This window comes from Somniosus microcephalus, chromosome 5 (genome assembly GCF_052327205.1).
Source record: "Somniosus microcephalus isolate GS21.2 chromosome 5, FLI_Smic_1.0, whole genome shotgun sequence".
In the NCBI taxonomy this organism is placed as follows: Eukaryota; Metazoa; Chordata; class Chondrichthyes; order Squaliformes; family Somniosidae; genus Somniosus; species Somniosus microcephalus.
This window is the reverse complement of record NC_140991.1, coordinates 124,586,637-124,601,223: the sequence shown is the minus strand read 5'-3', so window position 1 is coordinate 124,601,223 and position 14,587 is coordinate 124,586,637.

Below are 14,587 nucleotides of genomic sequence, written 5' to 3'. Positions count from 1 at the left end.
TTTGGAACCATATTGTGATTTATGAATTCAAAATGCCTTGGTGCATGTCCACACTGAGCCCTGAGTGTGTCTCATTCCTCCATTTGGTCTTTCCAGCAGTAGACAGTCATTCAGAGTGTTTTCATTGAACTGAATTTTGATGGAAGGCACCGAGTAAAGTTCGTCTCTTCTCCCCAAAGTTCTTGCTGGAGAGTGAAAAAGGATGGTTTTATTTGTATTTCTGGGAGTCGGTTCAGAATGGAATTGGCAGTCTGAAAATGCACAGATACTCCATCTGAGAGAGATTTGTCGAGCACAGGAGGATGTCCCTCTACTATATCAAACGTTACTTTTAGCCAAAGTTACTCCTTCACCCCGCTGCTGCATTTCACCTGGTTAAGCAGGTCCATTGCCACTTTTCAGTGGGCAGCTCCCCTGGATTGTTCTTGCATGGATCTACTCCTACCTATCCAAATACAGCTGGTACATCTCCAGCCCTGGCTTCTCTGCATCACCCCCTTAATCTCCCAAGGATCTATCCTTGCCCATCTCCACCAACCCTCCCTCCCATCAATAGGTTGCCCTGTGGTGACATCATCTGTAGGCACAGGGTTAGCTTCCATATGTACAGAATAGCGATGACGGCCTGCTCTACCTATCCACTATTTCTCTCAACCACCTGTGCTATGAACTTTGCTGCTTTGCAATTGACTCCAATGCCCTCCCTGTCCATTTGCTCAGGCTAGGCAAAACTGTGGCATCCTATTCAATGCTAAGCTGATGTTCAAGCCCCAAATCCTATTTATCAGCAAGATCTCTTGATTCCACCTCTGCAAAGTTGCCCATCTCCATCCCTACTTTACTGCCTCTGCTGCCAAGGACCCTTATTCATGCTTTTGTCACAGCCAAACTGGATTACTCAAATGCTTTCATTGCTGCCCATGTCCTGTCACACATTAAGTCCTGCTTAGCCAGCAGCCCATCATCTGACTTACATTGTTGAGAATTGAAATTCCAATATGGCATGTTGTGAAACTAAATTCAATAAATTTGGTAATTTGCAGGCTAGTACCAGAAACAATGACTATGAAAGCTCCTGGATTGTCGTAGAAAAACAAATGTTCTTCAGGGAAAGGAAGCTGTCACTCCTAAAGGGTCTGGTCCACACTATCTGGTTGACTCTTAATGGCCTAGCAAGCAATACATGTGCACATCCTGAGAACATTTTTTTTTAAATGACTTCAAAGAAGTATTTTTTTCTGTAAAGTGCTTCGAGACACCCTGATGAGAAGATAAGGTGCAATATAAATGCATGCTCTTTCTTTGTGACAGATTTTTGTCAACGGCTACTATTTCCTGATTATATACATACCAGAAAATGCACCACTACCCAAAAATTTAAATCTGACATTGAAGTGTCCAAAGATCATTCCACCCTGCTGAAAATCTTCCTGTTTTGTGCCTACTTAGATTATTAAGGCTGGAATTTTCCACTTTATACCAACCCTACTGGTATGTATAAGGTCAATACTTTCAACTAAGAACAGGAGTTGCCCCTTAATATTTTGTCAGATGAGGAGTGGGTGGATGTGTGGGAGGCAGCTCACTCAGTCTCTTATAATAAATAAAAAAAGATGCAATTACAAATGCTGCAGAGTCGACTGCACTCTTGTCATAAACAAAATGTACTTGTCAATTACCTCTCACTGCTGGATAGTATGCTAAAGTATAAGACCATGGCTGTGTAAGATGTTGGGCCTGTTGCAAGCACGATATTCAATCTTCACAAAAAATGTTTAGCAATAGATCACTCGGATTGAGATCCCTAAAGATATTGCGAAGTGTCTACTGGAACCCCTGATCAGATTAGATAATAGTTGCACTGTGTGTCTGTTTCTCACCAGCCATGTAGCAACAACAACTTGCATTTATATAGCGCCTTTAATGTAATAAAACGCCCCATGGCGCTTCACCAGGAGGAGGCTCTAAAAATTAAGCTGGTCCTTTTGGCTGCAAGGACACTAATTTACTAAGAAACTAACTACTGTACCCCAATATAACTAACAAATGGTTCTGTATATTTTTTAAGTCATTTTCAATAATTTAAAATCTGGTTACTCACAGGCGGATTGACTGATTAAAATGCATTTTTTTGTGATAAACCCATTTTCAACTGTATTAATCAAACTGCACCTAGTTACCACTCTAAATATGTCGGAATATTTTTTAAGCAAATTTTTTTTTAAAAAGCATTTGTGCTGGTTCATGGCAGATTTTGTATTCGGCGATATGCAAGTTAGTTTGAGCAGAAACGCAATGAGAAAAGCACTTCTCAAAACGGACACAATTTGCGCCCAGATCGTCGATTGCACCCAAAGCGGAAACTCTACCCCTACATGTTTACTTCACCTCCTAGAAAATGTCTTGACATTTAATTTCCTTAAATTTGTACTCGGGATGTGGGCGCACGTAGAAAGCAGCATTTGTTGCCCATCTCTAATTGCTCTGAGGCATTAAGAGTCGCTCACGTGGTGTGGACGTGGAATCACCTATACGCCAGACTGCGTAGGGATGACAGGTTTCCTTCCCTGAAGACATTAGTGAACCAGTTGGTATTTTAGTGACAATCAGCAGTTTTTATGATTTTTTTTTTTGTTAAATCCTGCTGGTTCGGGTGTTCCAGTTCAGCTAATTTGGAGAAGCTTTTTAACCCCGTTTCCGTGTTTGGAGTAATTCTGGTGCTGCTTATTAATATGATTCTGTTAAGTGTTGTATATAGAAGTCAGATGTACGCACAGTGCACTAGGAATGTAATTTTATATAGCACATTTGTATACTTAGAGGATGCTGGCATAAAAGCACTACTGGAGAGGTACGTTTTTTTAGACTGTTAGAGAGTTTACACCACCAAATTCCATATGAAATTCAATAATGAAGTGCCATTGAGCCCAATGTGCTATCCTGAAGATAGCAGGTGCCCTGGTGCTTGCTTTAAATGTGTCTCCTTTCAACAACAATGACAACTTGTATTAATATAGAAATAAAAACAGAAAATGCTGGAAATACTCAGCAGGTCAGGCAGCATCTGTGAAGAGAGAAACAGAATTAACGTTTCAGGTCGATGACCTTTCATCAGAACTGGAAAAAAGCAGGAAATGGAAGAGAGCTGGGAAAGTGGGGAGGGGATGAAAGAACAAAAGGGAAGGTCTGTGATAGGAGAGGTTAAGAGATATTCAAGGCAAAGTCCCCATCCACCACCACCCTCCTCCGCCTGGCTGAACTTGTTCTCACATTGAACAACTTCTCCGGAGGCCATTCAGCCAATCGAGTCTGTGCCGGCCCTCTGCAGAGCAATCAAATCAGTTCCATTCCCCCGCTCTATCCCCGTAGCCCTGCAAGTTTATTTCCCTCAAGTGCCTATCCAATCTCCCTTTGAAAACATTGAGTGTCTCCGCTTCCACCACTTCCATCGGCAGCGAGTTCCAGGTCCTCACCACTCGCTGCGTAAAAATGTTTTTCCTCACATCCCCCCTGTATCTCTTGCCCAAAACCTGAAATCTGTGTCCCCTAGTCCTTGTACCATCAACTAGTGGGAACAGCCTTTCCCCATCTAGCCTATCCAAACCCATCATAATCATGTACACCTCTATCAAATCACCCCTCAACCTCCTTTGCTCTAATGAAAACAAATTCAGCTTCTCCAACCTGTCCTTGTAGCTAAGATCCCCCATCCCTGGAACCATTCTGGTAAATCTCCTCTGCACCCCCTTGAGGGCTTTCACATCCTTCCTAAAGTGTGGTGACCAGAACTGAATGCAATACTCCAGTTGTGGCCTAACCAGCGCTTTATAAAGGTTCAGCATAACTTCTCTACTTTTGTACTCAATACCCCTCTTTATGAAGCCCAAGATCCCATATGCTTTGCTAACCACTCTCTCAATATGTCCTGCCACCTTCAGGGACCTATGCACATTAACTCCCAGGTCCCTCTGTCCCTGCACACGCTTTAAAACTGTGCCATTAAGTGTATATTGCCCCTCCCTTTTCCTTCTGCCAAAATGCATCACCTCACACTTCTCTGTATTAAATTCCATCTGCTACTTGTCTGCCCATTCTGCTAGCCTTTCTATGTGCTGTTGCAGTCGATTGGTATCATCCTCACTGTTTGCCACACCCCCAAGTTTGGTGTCATCGGCAAATTTAGAAATTCTACTTTGTATTCCAATATCCAGGTCATTTATATACATCAAAAAAAGCAGTGGCCCCAGCATTGAGCCTTGGGGAACACCAGTTTCTATCATCCTCCAGTCTGAAAAACAGCCCTTTACCACAACACTCTGTTTTCTGTTCTTAAGCCAATTCCTTATCCAAGCTGCCACTGACCCACTTATTCCATGGGCCTCAATTTTGTTAACCAGCCTTCAATGTGGTACTTTGTCAAACGCCTTCCTAAAATCCATGTAAACAACATCCATTGCATTCCCTTCATCAATCCTCCCTGTTACTTCATCAAAAAATTCAATTAGATTAGTCAAACACGATCTGCCTTTTACAAATCAGTGTTGGCTCTCCTTAATTAGCTTAAATCTCTCCAAGTGCCCATTCATTTTTTCCTTGATTATTGTTTCTAAAACTTTACCCACCACTGATATTAAACTGACCGGCCTGTAGTTACTAGGATTGTCCTTAAACCCTTTCTTGAACAATGGTGTCACATTTGCCACTTTCCAATCCTCAGGCACCTCTCCCACATCTAGAGAAGATCGGAAAATTATGGCAAGCCCGTCTGCTATCTCCTCCCCCCAATTCCCTTAGCAATCTGGGATGCAAGCCATCTGGACCAGGCGACTTATCCACTCTAAGCATACCCAGCCTTTCTAGTACATCCTATCCTATCAATTTTCACCCCTTCCATTGCTTCTACCTTTTCCACTTCTACCGATATTTTGTCAGCATCCACCTCCTTAGTAAACACCGATACAAAGTACTCATTGAGTATTCTAGCCTTGCCCTGTGCCTCTAAGCATATAACAACTTCTTTGTCACTAATAGGCCCCCCTCCCCCCCACCTATTACTACCCACTTACTGTTTACATGTAGAAGATTTTTGGGTTCCCTTTTATGTTAACTGCCATTCTACTCTCTCATTCTCTCTTTACCAATCTTATTTTCAACTTCACTTCCCCTCTCAACTTATTGTATTTGATCTGGTTCTCCCTTGAAGAATTCACCTGACATGCATCATACACCCTCTTTCTGTGCTGTATAACTCTATGGCCTAGAAATTCGGTGGGCTGCGTCACCAGTTAGCGCCTAAAGAGGGCACTCAGTGGCTTTAGCGCCACTGGCCGCGCCTCCCGCGATATTTAGCTGGGGTGCTAATGGTGGTGTTAGCCTGTTGCACTGCGCCGCCACCGATGACGTCATCGGTGTGCGCAGCGCCCCGCTACCGCCCCAATCGCGATATTTGGCAGCGACCGCCTCTGTAGCACTGTTCGCAAATGGCGCCCGGTTCACGGGGCCTACCTGTGGTGGCAGTGGCGCAAATTAAGGTGGAGGTGCGGGGTGGCCGTTTTTTTCGGCGGCCGCCTGCCAGCACCTCTGTCCCCGGCCTCCTGATCACCCCCCCCCCCCCCGCGGTATTGCCGGCTGTTTTCCGAGAGCCCGGCACTTCTCGGTGCCGGGCTCTTTTGCCGGCACTCGCGATCTCTGATCGCGCTGGTGCAGGCCCCTCCCCCTTAAGAATGGGAGGAAGGCCTGCAGTACCGCAGCGCGCCGTGCCGCAACGTGTGGCGCTGCGGCACGTTGCGCTGCGATATTCAGTTTCAGCGCCCTAAGAGGGACGCGGAGCGCCTCGAGCCTCGCCCCGTGTCCCTTTTGGGGCGCTCAAGCTGAATTTCCGGCGGTCGCTACTGCTCCAAACGCTGCGCTAAATCCGGCGCCCAGGCGAGCTTGGCGCCTCGTTTGCGGCTCCACCCAATTTCTCCCCCTATGACTCTATGACCCTCCTTTTTTTGTTTCATCATCTTCTCTATATCCGTCGTCATCCAAGGAGCCCTTGCTTTGGTTCCCTTACCCTTCCCTCTTGTTGGAATGTACCTAGCCTGTACTTTGAAATCTCCTCCTTAAAGATCACGCATTGTTCCCTTACAGTTTTTCCTGCCAGTCTTTGGTTCCATTTTACCCTGGCTAGATCCTTTCACATCCCATTGAAGTTAGCCCTATTCCAGTTTAGAAGTTGCACTCTAGATTGTTCCTTGCTCCTCTCCATTGCTAATCTAAACCTTATGATACGATGATCATTCTTACCCAAGTGTTCTCCCACAGACACTTGGTCGACCTGGCCCATCTCATTCCTCAGCACCAGATCCTGCAATGCCTCCTTCCTAGTTGGGCCAAGAACATACTGGTCAAGGAAATTCTCCTGAACACATTTCAAATATCCCACCCTCCTTTCCATTTACCCTAGCATTATCCCAATCGATATTTGGGTAATTAAAGTCACCCAATATCACCACTCTTGCATATCTCTGCGATTTGCCCCTCTACCCCCCTCTCACTATTTGGAGGCCTATAGAATACCCCCAATAGCGTGATTATACTCTTTTTGCTCCTATATAAAGTATATTAGTTGAAAGACCCCATGTTCTGCCACCAGTTTGGGGAAGTTGTACCTCTGTTGGAGCAGCCCAGACATTATGTACAGACAGACAGACAGTACAAATAATATAACTGAGATCTCCTCAGTTTGACTTTGTAAATGTAAGATATCTATTCATATGGACATTAGTAACAGGAGTAGACCATTCAGCTCCTCGGGCCTGCTCCGCCATTCATTAGATCATCTTCAACTCCTTGTTCCCTATCCCTTGATATCCTTACCTAACAAAAGTCTGTCTTGAATTCCCAGCAGAGACAATTTTTGGGGGGAAGAGAATTTCAGATTTCGACTACCCTTTGTGAAAAAGAGCTGGATTTTGCCAGCAGAGGCGTGTTCGCAGCAGGAGAGGTAGTTAGTTGGTGGCTGCTGCTCCCACTCCTGGCTCCAGCCGCTCTGCAAACAATTTTGCGTTGATTGGGCTTGTTAAGCCCGCCGTGCGCGTTACCCGGCTCAATTACAAGCTGTTGAGGTCCCCTGATGACGCGTTTGTTGCCGGACTATTTAAGGGGGCAATGTTCCCATTTTCTCTCACTTCTGATTACATGCTCCTGAGTGCTGCTTGTTTGAAAAATGACTGCAGAGAGACAAAGGGCTGCGCCACAATTCAACGATGATTCCCTCCATGTTCTTGTGGAGGGAGACAGAGGACGCAGAGAGGTTCTATTCCCTGGGGATGGAAGGAGGAGACCTCCTCAGCAGACAAAGGCAGCCTGGCTGCAAATAGCTGAAGAGGTCACTGCAAGATCTGTGGTTGCTTACACCTGACTCCAATGTGGGAAGAGGTTTAATGATCTCCTGCGTTCAGGAAAAGTGAGTATAAAAGCACACTTGCCTTCATTCTGCTGTGCCTGTCATCACATCCCCATCACACTGCATTGCCAGCCCTACTCCTGCACATCCTTACTCACCCCAACATCCCTTGCACCATCACCCATCCCTATCTACAGAATCACATCCCCATCCCCATCTTACTATGCACCCCTCACACTCACCCTCAACGTTATACAATGACGACAGCTAATAACTCAAAAGGAAGCAACTTGGTATTGGCACCCCGCTCCATCATAGTCTCCCTCTAATCATCTACCCTATCCACTCTTTACACTCATTCCATCACTCTCACTAAAACTGCACTTCTTTCCCTCATTGCAGGAAAAGAGAACCTACAATAAGAGGGAGAGAACAGGAGGAGGACCACCATCGTTGGCCGAGCTCACCAACGCTGAGGAGGCAGCTCTGGACATTGCAGGAGTAGTTGACCATCCTGAAGTGGGGGACAGAGAGAGGGGCTCATTAGAACAACCTGGTGACAGAACTTTTTTCCATACATCCTATTTGGCATTCATGAGTGACTCATATGGGATCTGATGTCAATAGAAATTGAATGCTCATCATGTGCAGAATGGGAATTGTCTGCACGCTACATATCACATGTCTAACTCATGTCTTTACTGTCCCACAGGACCATCCAGAGCCCCTCCTCCACCCCCCCCCCCCCCACTGTCCAGGAAGAAGAGCAGGAGCACTTCTCAGAGGATCCTACAGCCTCTGAGGGAGCAGCGTCAGCAGAAATGAGAGCACCCAGCACCAGCAGAGACGCACACCTTGGTGGGTCCTATGCGAGATAGAGTAGTGTTGTCACCTGGTGTATCACAAGTCACAAGTGAGCAAGATCAGATGGTGGAGACAGTGACAGCAGTGGAGAGTCCTCATCGGAGGCCACAGGATGCTCCTAGCTCTGCTGAGCTGCATATGGACCCTGTGCCTCTGGGGCCATCCAGGAAGAGAGCGATCCTGGAGCTTCAGGAACAAGTTCAGGAGGCTCTAACAGGGTTAGCAACCACGGTGACTGCGAGTGTGCAGAGAATGGAGGTGTCCATCTCAATATGAGCAAAGCCATGGCTCATGCACTGGCAACTGTAGGCACCGCCATGGAAAGGTTGGCAACCACCATGGAGGACATAAATCGTCAGACTCAGGAGAACATGGTAACACTTCTAAATAGATGGTCAGCTATGGTGGATAAATGGGCATCTATCGAGCAGAGAAACCAAAGGTTCATGGACGTCCTTGTTATGAGGAATGTCAGTACAGACATGGGTCCTTATGCCCCCACTGATGTGCAGCAAGGTGCTCTCCAGCTACTTGCTAGCAGAGAAGTGCGGGTGGCCCATGAGAGGGATGATGGTGGCAGGGGACATGGAAGTGGGGGGCTCTTCTCCAAGTGCTCAAACTTCCACCCCCTTGCCAACCCCTCGGTCAGAGCCCCAGATGCCTCCCCTGCACAGCCACAGGAAGAGCAGACTTTGGCGGGCCCCTCACAGGTTCCAAAACCCAGAGGACGACCTTCAAAGGCGTCTAAGCAGGCGCAGCAGGGAAGTGAGTAGGCTGCCTCAACATCTGCTTAAGCCACGGGTAGCACCACGTAGAAGCATGCATAAAAGAAAGCTCCCACATAAATAGTCACAAGGGTAGTCACTTGGGTGATTTGCTATAAATGAATGTTAAGTTTCTGTTCTTTTATATTGTTGTAATAATGAAATGTTTTCTGAATGTTTGAATTCGTTGCCACATGTGTGCTCACAATTTGAAGTGGCACAGTGAAGGGCAAGGGCGCCTTTTATATCCAGCAATGGTGGTGACAGTGCAAGGAATGCACAGTTCATTGTAGAGATGCTCTATGGTGTTGAAGTGGGGTCATGCCAACCTTCATGTGCATGTGGCAACCACATGTCTTTGCTGCATAAAGTTAGGTGAATCTGGCATTGGTGTTACGGGCAGCAATGTGCTTGCGTGCTGGTCGCACTGGGTCATCTGCCCCCTCCAGGTCTTCCTCTTACTGTACCTCATTCTGCTCCTCCTCTTCCTCCTCTGAAGAGGCTGTGCGCTCTGTGCCTTGTTCCTCATGCAGCGCTAATCCTCGCTGCAGTGCGATGTTGTGCAGGGCACAGCAGACAATGATGATTCTCGAGACCCTGGCTGGTGCATACTGAAGGGCTCCACCAGATCTGTCCAGGCATCTGAAGTGCATTTTGAGCAACCCTATTGTTTGCTCTGAGACTTCTGGTGGAAATGTGGCTTTGATTGTAACGCTCCTCAGACTAGTTTGATGGCCTCCTCAACGGTGTCATTAGCCCTTGTCCACAAGGAGCCAGCCGGAAAGTTCATTTGGCGGTGCAAAGAGCTGAGGAAAAGTGGACTGGCGCAGGATGTAAGAGTCATGGCAGCTGCCAGGGAACTTGGCGCACACATGCATGATGCTCTTTCTGTGGTTGTACACCAGCTGCACGTTAAGAGAGTGGAAGTGGTTAACAAATACTGCTGGGTTCTGATGGAGTGCCCTGATGGCCACATGTGTGCAGTCGATGACTCCCTGCACCCGTGGAAAGCCAGCCAGATTGACAAAGCTGAGTGCCCGCTCGGTAACACTGGCTTCATCAGTGGAAAAGTAGATGTAATTGGCGGACTTGTCAGAGAGGGCATCGGTGACCTGTATGATGCATCTGGGGGTGGCCGACTGGGAGATGCCGCTAATGTCTGCTGCTGATCCTTGGAAGGAGCCTGACGCAAAGAGGTTGAGGGCAGTAGTGACTTTGACAGCCACTGGTAAGTCATGTCCACCCGCTCCTCTGGGCTGCAGGTCTTGATCGAGCATTATGCAGATGTCAGCGACTACCTGTCACGAAAGTCTCAGCCTCCTTTGGCACTGCTGCTCAGTCATGTTGAGGAAGCTCATCCTCTGCCTGTAAACCCTGTGTTGGGGTATCTCCTTCGGCACGGTGCAGCCCTGCGCTGATGGCCTCTGCCCTGTGCAGCATCAGGTGGTTGAGGAGAAGGTTGGCGCTCTTGTTGGTGCTGCTGCTGCGGCTGATCGTCTTCAAATTCTGAAGACCAGGGTGAGAGTGTGTAAATGGTTCTCATTCTGCTGTTATATATGGCAGTTAAGGATGAGATGTTAGAAGCAATCAGTCAATGGGGAGAGAGGTTGTTCCAAGGAGGTGACGGTGAATATAAAGTTTACAACACACACAGCCTTAATACAGATCAAATGTGTCTTCACAATCCTGAAATCAGCAACTTCTGACATTGCAAACTGAACAGATGTGAAAGGTTAGCTTTTATACTGCAGTTGCAGCTGTGAACTATTCAGCTTGATTGAACTCCCGACATACTTATCTGACGTGATCTCCGAACGACGTGAACCCCATTATAAATGTGGGAAAATAGTAAAAGGCTGGCAAAATAGTAGTTAGCAAGCACTTAACAAGCAGTTAACTATCTTAACTGCCTCCCCTGCCGCTTGGTTCTGAAATCGCAGACCCGACACTTTGGAAACTTACATGGAGACGGGTTTGCAGTGAGTTCCGAACCCGCCGTCAATCATTTCGATTTTGACAGTGGACCCGCCTCCGAACCCACCCTCTGAGCGCCGGCAAAATCGCGGCCAAAGTGTTACCAGATTACGCTCCTTAATGGCCTGGCTCTAATTTTAAGATTATATCCCCCTTGTTCGTGATTCCCTACCAAAGGAAACAGTTTCTCTGTATCTACCTTATCAAATCCTTTTAACATTTTAAACACCTCAATCAGATCGCCCACAATCTTCTACACAAGCTTATGCAATCTGTCTTCATAATTTAACCCTTTTAGCCCAGGTATCACTCTGATGACTCTGTGCTGCAACCCTTCCAAGGTCATTCTGGTGACTCTGTGCTGCGCCCCCTCCAAGGTCACTATATCCTTCCTGAGGTTCGGTGCCCAAAACTGAACGTAGCACTCCAGATGGGGTCGGACCAAGTCTCTATACAACTTGAACATAACTTTCCCCCCTTTGTAATCCAGTCCCTTTGAGGTAAAGGTGTACATTTCATTAGCCTTTTTAATTGCTTATGTGCCTGTCGACTAGCTTTAAATGATTTGTGTACTTAGACTCTCAAATCATTTTGCTCCTCTACAGTTCCTATAGAAAATACTCAGATTTATCTTTCTTGGGTGCAGAAGTGGATGGCCTCTCATACTTGCCTGCATTGAACTCCATTTCCTATAGTTTTGCCCACTCCCTGAATCTGTCTCTGTCCCTTGCAACTTCCTTCCACCATCTGCAGAACTTAATGTCCCTCCTAATTTAGAGTCATCTGCAAACTTGCATATTCAACGATCTGAGATTATACCTATCAGGAAAGATTGAACAGGCTGGGGCTCTTTTTTCTAGAAAAGAGGTGACTGAGGGGTGACCTGATAGCGGTCTTTAAGATTGTGAAAGAATTTGTTGGGTAGATGTAGAGAAGATGTTTCCACTTGCAGGGAGACCAGAACTAGGGGCCATAAATGTAAGATAGTCATTAATAAATCCAATAGGGATTTCAGGAGAAACTTCTTTACCCAGGGAGTGTTTAGAATGTGGAACTCGCTACCACAAGGAGCAGTTAAGGAGACCAGCATAGATCCATTTAAGGGCAAGCTAGATAAACACATGAGAGAGAAAGGAATAGAAGGATATGTTGATGGTGTTAGATGAAGAGTGGAAGGAGGTTTGTGTGGAGCTTAATCACTGGCATACCTGATGGGCCAAATGGTCTGTTTCTGTGCTGTAAATACTACATATTCCTTCATCCAAGTCATTGATATACATGGTGAAAAATTTGAGGCCACAGAACAGATCCCTGGGGAACAGCATTTATCACATCTCGCCAATCGGAGTACCTGAGAGATATTCCTGTACACATTGCCCGGGGAAGTTCCTTGGTGATTAAATAAAATTCATGGTTGGTAAAACTTGAGTTTTCAGCATCTTTTGCTACTACAATCTGTGCAGCACATAAATGTGTTGCTTAGATATTGCAATTTATGGTTCAAAGGCGTCACTTTAAACCACTACAGAAGATTCCTGGAGAATAAAATGCTTATGGCTGCCATGCAACCTCTTGTTTGATTTGCAATTATACTAACAAAAGGTGTCCAAGTAGATGTTTTGAGGTCAGGATTGTGAAGCCAAGGTATAGAGGTAAACCCCAGTCAAAGTAATCTAAAACACAGAATAATAATTCCACAATACTAAAAGAGCTGTGGGTATATAAATAACACAGGAAAGACGTATATCAAACAGTGGGAAAGCGCACGTGACACCGAATGTTGTCCATTAGAACATTGGATGATAATGCTACAAAATTCCAATCCAGCCAGGCTTGGGTATGTATAAAGTAAGAATTGACAAAGATTTGGTTAACTCGAAATCAATCTGAGATGAATTTAGCAAATGTGGATTATGGCATCCACCCTAGATCCTATCTGGATTCTTAATAACAACAGAAAATGCTGGAAAAACTCAGCAGGCCAGGCAACATCCGTTCTATTTTTTGCCTTTCTGCCTTTTTGCCTTTCTGCCTTTCGATCTATTTCATTTCCTTTCCAGTTTTGAAAAAGGGTTAGACCCGAAATGTCGACTCTATTTTCTCTCCACAGACAGTATTTTGCTATCGTACTATCTAGATTCTTGTTGATTTCTTTTTTCCATCACTGTAAAAGCTTGTGTTGAAAGAAGACAGCTACAGTGAGTGCTATAATTTTGGCCAGGCTTAGCCACAGCATCCCATTTATACCTGTGCTGCAAATATGCATTCATGAACATAACCATTGTAGTCACTGGAGAAGTATAAATAGTAGAGTGTTATTTACTCTACTGGATTTCAAAGTTAAGAACCACCCACCCTGTCCCTCAGTTCGAAGCACATCAGGTTCATAAGACCACCTGATGCAGATTTCCTGTGGATTTCAGCTAGAAATTAAAAGTCTGAGCATTAGAAGTAATGTAATACCTCTAGCTATATGAGCTGGCTTCAATATAATCCCAGGGATGGGGGCTGTATTCAATTTAACTTTTGCCCAGAATGGTGAATGTATAGTCTCTTTGGGAATGAAAGTCTAAATGAATTCAGCAGAAAAACGTGATCCTATATTCATACCAGGCTGAACATCTCATTCATGCAAAATAGACCATCTCCAGTATCTCACAATGATTTAGTAATGTAACAAGGCACAGAAATGTCATAGAAATAACTGCATTAGTGTTTTTACTGGCTTGCCACCCTGATGCTGCTTCACTTTACATCTTGTACAATAGCATGTGGATTTGTTTGACACAGAAATGATAATCGGGTAAAATGTTAAAATAAAAACAAAGTGCTGGAAATATAGAGATCAGTCAGCATCTATAAAAAGACAAGTTATTGACATTTCTAGGCGTGTAACCCTTCAGAAGGGTAGGGTTACACAGCTGAAACCAATATTCCCTCAAAACTGCACGGCCATGCGCCCATGGAGTAATGGGAAAGGTCCCACGCAGGCCGCTCACCAGCCTTTCCATTGTAAAAACTGTGCAGGCGCAGAAATTTAAAGGGACCACGCATTAAAAGAAACAGGCTGCGCAGAACAAAGTGCAGCTTACAGGGGACATTGCCTGAAACATCCATAACATGTCTTTGCTCTTTACAGATACTGACTAACTTACTGTGTATTCACAGAATCACAGAAACCCCACAGTGCAGATAGAGGCCATTTCGGCCCATCAAGCCTGCACCGACACATATCCCACCCGATCCCCGTAACCCCTACACCAACACATATCCCACCCTATCCCCGTAACCCCACGTATTTAATCCCCCTAACACTAAGGGTCAATTTATCATAGCCAATCAACCTAACCCGCACATCTTTGGACTGTGGGAGGAAACCGGAGCACCCGGAGGAAACCCACGCGAACACGGGGAGAATGTGCAAGCTCCACACAGACAGTCACCCGAGGCCGGATTCGAACCCGGGTCCCTGGCGCTGTGAGGCAACAGTGCTAACCACTATGCCACCGTGCTGACCTACACTGGCTCCCGGTCTGACAACGCCTTGATTTGAAAATTCTTGTCCTTTTGTTTAAATCCCTCCATGGCCTCGCTC